The sequence below is a fragment of the Paramormyrops kingsleyae genome, chromosome 24 (genome assembly GCF_048594095.1).
Source record: "Paramormyrops kingsleyae isolate MSU_618 chromosome 24, PKINGS_0.4, whole genome shotgun sequence".
NCBI lineage: Eukaryota > Metazoa > Chordata > Actinopteri > Osteoglossiformes > Mormyridae > Paramormyrops > Paramormyrops kingsleyae.
The window spans coordinates 22,285,779-22,292,924 of record NC_132820.1 but is presented as its reverse complement, the minus strand read 5'-3'; the positions used below and the strand labels follow the sequence as shown (position 1 = coordinate 22,292,924).

Here is a 7,146-nt window from a genome sequence, read left to right as displayed (position 1 = left end):
TAGAGGTGCACCGTTCCCGGAAGCACAGCAATACCGGGTCCATGCGTAGAGCGGACGGGGCAAGCCCCACTTCCGGCTCCCTGTTCCAAAAATCCGTTTAATATGTGGTCCCCTCCATGGGGGACGTATCAGATATTTAACTGATAAAACAGATTTTTTTTTTTCAGATCCAAATACTTTATTAAAAAGTTCTGCACAATTATTTACATCGACACAAACACATTAAAACATATAATAGAAACTGCACTTAAAAAATTGGCACTGTCAACAAGGGAATTAAAAACATTTTCCTACTAAAACAATGATATTCAGAAATAGTCATAATATAACAGGCTGAAATTTTCCCACATCATACAAGTGAATGCCAATACAATAAGACATTACTGAAAATATTTTAAAATAGTATTAAACAAACTATCTGCAGAACCATTCACCATAAAATAAGCAAAAAAAAAAGCAATAAAAGCAACCAATATATTTACACACCATTAAAATCTAAGTAAACACATATGGCCATTTATACAATTAAAATGTCATCTCAAATGCATGCTTTTGATGCAAGATGAGCATCCTGGTTTCTTTTTATGAGCCCAAGTTATTTATGGAAAAATTAGGTTTTACAGGGGATCGGTAAATAACATGTTCGTGCAGTCTAGTAACATTCGGGGTGAATCATGGACGATTGATCTGAATTTCAGGACGATCAGTCCACATACGATCAGAATTAATCCACAATTACAACTTCCCAGAATATTATAGTAAAAGGATTAATTCCATGCCATGTGGGTGACGTAATCGTCCGTGAATTCATCCTAATACATGCCCCCATTGTTGTAAGTGGCATATTCATCCCGCAACCTTCTCTCCAGCTGCAGAATGGAGAATTTCTTCTCCATCCTGCGCTGCTTGCTATACTGCATGGAGAAGGTTCGGATCCCGTCCTTCACACTCTCCCACCATTCGGCCACAGAGGGGAAGGTAGGCTTCTCCTTCTGCCACTCGGAGAAGTGATCTAAGAAAAGGTGTCTAAAATCGCTCTCCTCCAGGATCTGCAGGTTCATTTTCCAATAGACGCCCCCATATACAGCGGCGTCTATGGAGGCAGTGGCCTCCACTGCCAAGTGGTCAGTGGGCCACTGTGGGGAGAAGGACACCTTTTCAAAAACAACGGGGGGTGAAGCTAAAATGTAGTCGATGCGACTGCTGGCTCCGCGACTATTATGCCAGGTGAAGCCCAGCATGCTGGGGTTGCATGTTTTAAAACCATCCACAAGTTTAAAGGAACGAATAAAATGGCGAAAATGCCCTGAGCTGACATCCTCTCTACCCTCCAACGCGATGTGAAATTCCCCTCCTAAAATCAAGTGTCGATCTGTGACACAGAACGGGGACAACTCTTCAGAGAGAGTTATACGGGACGAGGCCTCCACTGGAGCGTAGATGCATATGGCCCGGAGGCGCTGTCCCCTCCATGTGGCGTCCACTCCCAAAACCCTGCCTTGAAGAACGGTAAATTAACTTACTTCCTCAAAGGCGCGGTCGCCAAAAAGAATCCCGACGCCTGAGGAGTGGACACCACCTACGCTCCAGTAGGATCTACCCCTCTTCCATTGTCGTGAAAAGAGAGCCTCGTCCCGCTGGTCCCGGAGGTGGACTTCCTGCAGAAAACAAATGCTGAAGGGGAAGATGCCAGCTGATTAAAAACCAACGTACGTTTTAAAACGTTCCTCAAACCCCTGACATTCAAAGTGACAATATTAAAATTGGCCATGAAATATTAAAATGATCAAATACAATTAAAAACAACAAACTAATTAGACAAAATGTAGATATTAAAGGAATTCAAACAGAAAAAACAGACCATAAGATAAGCCTTTATGCAGATGACGTATTACATTTTCTTAGGAATTCTCCAACCTCTCTTCTGAAGACAATATCACTTATAGATAAGTTCTCATCTATATCAGACTACTCCGTCAACTGGAGCAAATCAACAGTTTTGCCTTTGAATTGTAGTTTCCAAAACACAACTACTACTCCTTTACAGTCAGGTAACCTTAGATACTTAGGCATAAATTTTTCCACCAGACTCTCAGATCTAGTACAGATGAATCATATTCCTTTGTTAAAAAAGGTGGAAGAGGATCTTGTGCAGTGGAAATCTCTACCTATATCACTCATTGGAAGAGTTGCCACCATTAAAATGATGGTCCTGCCTAAAATCAATTACTTGTTCTCAATGATCAATAATAAACCCTCTATGGCTTGGTTTAAAGCAAGCATCTTGTCATTTTTATTGAAGAACAAACCATCACGAATCAGCTTGAAAACTCTGCAAAAAGCCAAAGGTAATGGTGGTCTAGAACTACCAAGTTTCTATCACTACTTCTTAGCCAACAGACTGCAGTATATAACAAATTGGATCAAATCAAGCCCGGTAGATAGTCCATGGCTGGACTTAGAACAAGCAATCTGCGGAGAAGTAAAATTGTCTGATCTGCCTTTTATAAGTGTTTTAAGAGCCTTAGTATTAACACCTCATTAACAGCCTGGTGGGAATTTTTAAAAATAACTAGGTCTCCACTTATCCCCTGCAAATTAACACCCATTTGGAACAATCCAGATATTTGCCGAAAAAAGATCAAATTGAGCTTTCCCTTATGGCATGATAAAGGGATTAGAAATCTTGAACATGTTATGCAAAACGGAAAATTTATTTCATTCGAGGAACTAGTCTCAAAATACGGAAGTAAATTTCTTGAGTACCAGCAATTCAGGCAAGGTTCAATCTTAATCAGTTTAACTTAGAAATACCTCCATGGGTGCTAGAATTTTTAAATCTTTCTAGCCCCAAATTATTGCAAAAAATGTATAAGTTATTGTCAAAAATGGATGACTCAATTTCCCTCCCAACCTCAAAATGGGAGCAAGATCTATCCATCGATCCAGATCAAAACTTTTGGAAAGAAATATGTTTAAACACCTTCAAAATGACTAAAAACCCCAACTTACAGCTTATACCATACAAAACTCTGCATAGAGCTCATTATACAGGACAAAGGATGTTCCAAATGGGCCTTATACACTCAAACCTATGCACCCACTGCTCAGGTAACTTTGTAGAGAACTACATGCATGCCATATGGTCCTGCACACCGGTGCAGAAGTTCTGGCAAAGGATATGTGAAGATCTATGAATTTGGTTTAATTGCTATATCCCAACCTCACCTACATTGTGCATTTTAGGTGATGCAAGTGTATTAGATATGGAAGAAAATAAAGTGCACATGATCCTTACTGCCTTAGGCATTGCAAAGAAAACTATCTTCATGAACTGGAAATCAAAAAATAATTTATGTGTTACTCAGTATAGAAATTTAATTCTAGACCACATAAGTTTGGAGAGAATGTCTAATTCCCTCCAAAAAAAACAATTGGGCGAATTGGATTCTCTCTGGTCCATTCTGGCCAATTCCATTATGTAGGAGGGGGTGGTCGGCTGTGGTCTCGTCTCCTCATGATTCTGGCGGGTGGTGGGGTTGGGCCCCCGGGCTATGGGCGGCTAGTGGCTTCTTGGAGCTGGGGGGGCTGTGGCTGCCATCCTGTGATGTCTGGGTGTCTGCCCTGGCTGGTGGTGGGGGGGGGCTATTTGTCGTCGAATGAGTGGGTGACTGAGTACGGGCTGCCCTTCGGGGTGGGGGGGGGCTAGCTCTTGGCGTCGGCACTGCTCCGGGATGTTGTCGCCGGGGGTCTGTAAGCAGGCATTAGCATGACAGTAATGTGGTTTGAGGCACCGAGCTGGGGGAGGGGGAAAGCCTTGTAAGCTCCTCTTTGGGTGGTGCAAACAAGGTCCAGTGTGTTATTTCCCCGTGTAGGAAAGTCTATGTGTTGCTGTATTTTGGGAAACACACTCTTTAAGTCTGCATGATTGAAATCCCCAGCCAAGATGAGAAAAGCATCTGGGTGGGCTGTCTGCTGCTCACTGATGTGCTGGTACAGTTCATTCCGTGCCTCCCTCCTGTTGCTACCATTGGAGGTGGGAGGGATATACACAGTAAACAACAGTATAGCTGTATATTCCCTCGGTAGATAGAACGGCCGGCACTTAATAACCATAAACTCCAACACTGGTGAGCAGTATTTGCAGACCGCAACAGCATCGCAGCACCAGGCGTCATTGATGTAAACACAAAGCCCGCCACCGCGGGTCTTACCTCCCACGACGACAACTCTGTCAGCACGGTAGCATGTTAGCTGGTCAAGCTGAATGCCGCGGTCCGGGACACAGTCACTGAGCCATGTTTCCGTGAACACAAAAACACAACAGTCCTTTACATTCCTCTGAGATGAACATAGTAGTCGGATGTAGTCCAGTTTCTTATCCAATGAGCGTACGTTGGCCAGAACGATGGAGGGGATAGCGGGTTTGTGTGGGCAAGCCACCAGCCTAGCTCGGATATCTCCGCTCTTATCCCTCTTCTGCTTTCTCTCACGCCGCTTGAGGCACCTCCATTTTGGGCGAGGTGCAGGAGTGGGGGTCGGTGATTGAGTAGGCCTGCGGAGCAGACCCAGATCATTCAGCTCTTCGGCGTCCACAGAGTCTAACTTAAAAAGTTTGTTTCTGCCGATGTTGAGCAAAAATGTTCGGCTATATATGGGCTTAAGAACAGATAAACGCGACAAAGGTGTACAGAAACACTGCAACGTCCAGGACGAAAAACACAAAAACACTGTTTAGTCGGGAGAGAGAGAAGCCGCAGCGTGTGCACGCGCCGCCATTTTGGGAGAGAAAAAAAAATTAAAAAATTAAATTTGACTTCTGAGGTACCACTGTATCCTGTAAATTTTAGAACGTGAAACGGTCGGCTAAGTTGACCTCGAATGGTTCTGCGTGCTCATTGGTTATTGCTACGTATATCTGGAAGCAGAAGCTGTAATTTTTATTTCTCTTGGTCTTGATTTGGGCGATCTTCATTTACTGTTTGTGTTCCATTGCTTTAAATAACGTCTGCAAAGGGTCCTTTCAGTCGCTTGCGTGGTTTTCTACACACCTGTCTGGGATGCTTTAAGTGTTCCAGCTTTCGTGTGCGCAAGCCCACTGCATCATCCTTGACTGTTGCAACGGGGGTTGCTAAAAATGACAAAACCCCTGCAAAGGTCGGGAGTGGCATCCACCTCCCCAGTGGACACGGGGATCACCAGCATGCTCCTGTTGCAGCAGAGGCAGGGTCCGAGTGGGCGGCAGTTTGGAAGAAGATTGCAGCCCTCGAAGACAAGGTGGGCCGTTTACGGTCTGAGATCTCCGTGCTTGCTGGTGCCCTGACTGACCCACATATATCCCGGAGCAGTTCGGAGACCACTGGGACTCCTGTTGTAGTCTCCACTTCAGCTCCAAGCTGTTTCCCACCCCCTCCTCCTCCACTGCCACCTCCTCCTCCTCCACCTGCTAGTATCCAGGGCCCCAAGCAGAAGACGAGTCATCGTCAGGGAAGTGGCGCAGGACCCACCAAAGGCCCCAACATGGTGGATGTCCTGGCGGAGCTGCCCTGCGTTAAACTGCGCCCGGTGCTGAGGTCGCCAGGTGGGACGCCAGTGCCGAGGAGGGGACTGACGCAGGGGACGCCCATGGCCTCAGAGGACATTGCTGCCATTTTAGCAGAGGCTCTGAAGAAGAAATTCAAGCAACAGAACCACTCTGATGAGTAGGAGCAGCAGGCCTCTGAGCCCTTAAACTTTTTTTACTTAAATTTTTTATACTTATATAATTTTTATACTTAAGATTTTTATACTTATATACTTTATATACTTAAACTTTATATACTTATACTTTATGTACTTATATACTTTATATGCTTATATTTATATACTTATACTTTGTGTACTGATTCTATATACTTATTAATAAATAATATATTTATATCACTATTATTTTTAAAAGAGTTGCTGATTTTGTAATACTGCTGCAGCATTCTCCACATGCTAATCACTGCCCCACATCGAATTGGCACTTTGATCTGCCACATATCACTTCACTACCCCCTGTTGAATGTTGCATCGTATGTTGTTAGATATCTTCATTAAGGACATTAAGTACTTCATTATTAGGCTGCACAATATTGGAAAAGATGTATTTCTCCAATTAGTATTGCAGTATTTAATTAAATTTAAAATGCTTAAAACAAACATCTATTCATGAGTGATTAAAACGGCAAGGATGAAAATGATTAGGATTAGCTCTTGCCAAAATAGGGCTTGTAAACTTTTGTGGTAGTCAGAATTAACCCAAACAACTATGACTATACCCCACGGAAATCTTTAGTAAAAAGCGAAAGATTTATACGGGATGAAGAGAGACCCGAGTCGATATGGGGCTGCCGCTTAGCAGGTCCCCGTTAGCCGGGTCTCCGTGACGCCCCCGCTCTGAGTAGAATGCCCAGGGGCGTCGCAGCTGTCGCTGTCGGGGCCCCGACTCCTCCCTGTCCTCCTGTCCTCTCAAGAAACAGCAATCATTTAAACAAACATGAGGGAAAATTCAAAAGGCAAAGATGACGTCATGCCTTACCTCAGCACAGCTGTCCACCACACAAACAGCGTGTCACCTTACTTCAAAATAAAAAAAAATAAGAAAACCGGAAGGAAACGGGGGCCACGCACGGACAGGGCCCCTCCCTCACAGCACATGCAGCTAATTAGCTGGCCATCCAGAGGCACTCAGTCTATTAGTCACCCACTCAGTCAGTTAGTCAGTCAGTCAGTTCTGCCTTTCAACAACAAGGGGCAGTAGAGGTGCACCGTTCCTGGAAGCACTGCAATACTGGGCCGATGCCTGGAGCGGACGGGGCAAGCCCCACTTCCGGCTCCCTGTTCCAAAAATCTGTTTAATATGTGGTCCCCTCAATGGGGGACGTATCAAAATAACCTTTTCATACCAAAACAAAATGTAAATCAGCTCAAATACATGAATAATAAATATTATGCTTGTACTACTTACATTAACACATAATCACAATGTATGAGGCTGAATCATTCCTACACTATGCAAATCATGCCAACACAGTACAATAAGACTTTCAAAGATAATATTAAACAAATAGAACTACACACAGAAAAATAATGGTTCTTTAGAAGTCTGTGTGGTTCCATAAA

At 43.8% G+C, this 7,146-nt stretch overlaps 2 non-coding genes and 1 pseudogene across 2 annotated transcripts; all 3 read right to left on the bottom strand.

The window, feature by feature from the left end:
* Positions 1-193, bottom strand: LOC140582624 (U2 spliceosomal RNA). The gene has a single exon (XR_011985469.1). It is a non-coding gene; the product is annotated as a U2 spliceosomal RNA (small nuclear RNA).
* A 6,039-nt stretch (positions 194-6,232) lies between these two features.
* Positions 6,233-6,363, bottom strand: LOC140582588 (U5 spliceosomal RNA; annotated as a pseudogene).
* Positions 6,364-6,781: 418 nt separating this feature from the next.
* Positions 6,782-6,973, bottom strand: LOC140582561 (U2 spliceosomal RNA). Its single transcript, XR_011985463.1, has one exon. It is a non-coding gene; the product is annotated as a U2 spliceosomal RNA (small nuclear RNA).
* Positions 6,974-7,146: the final 173 nt, after the last annotated feature.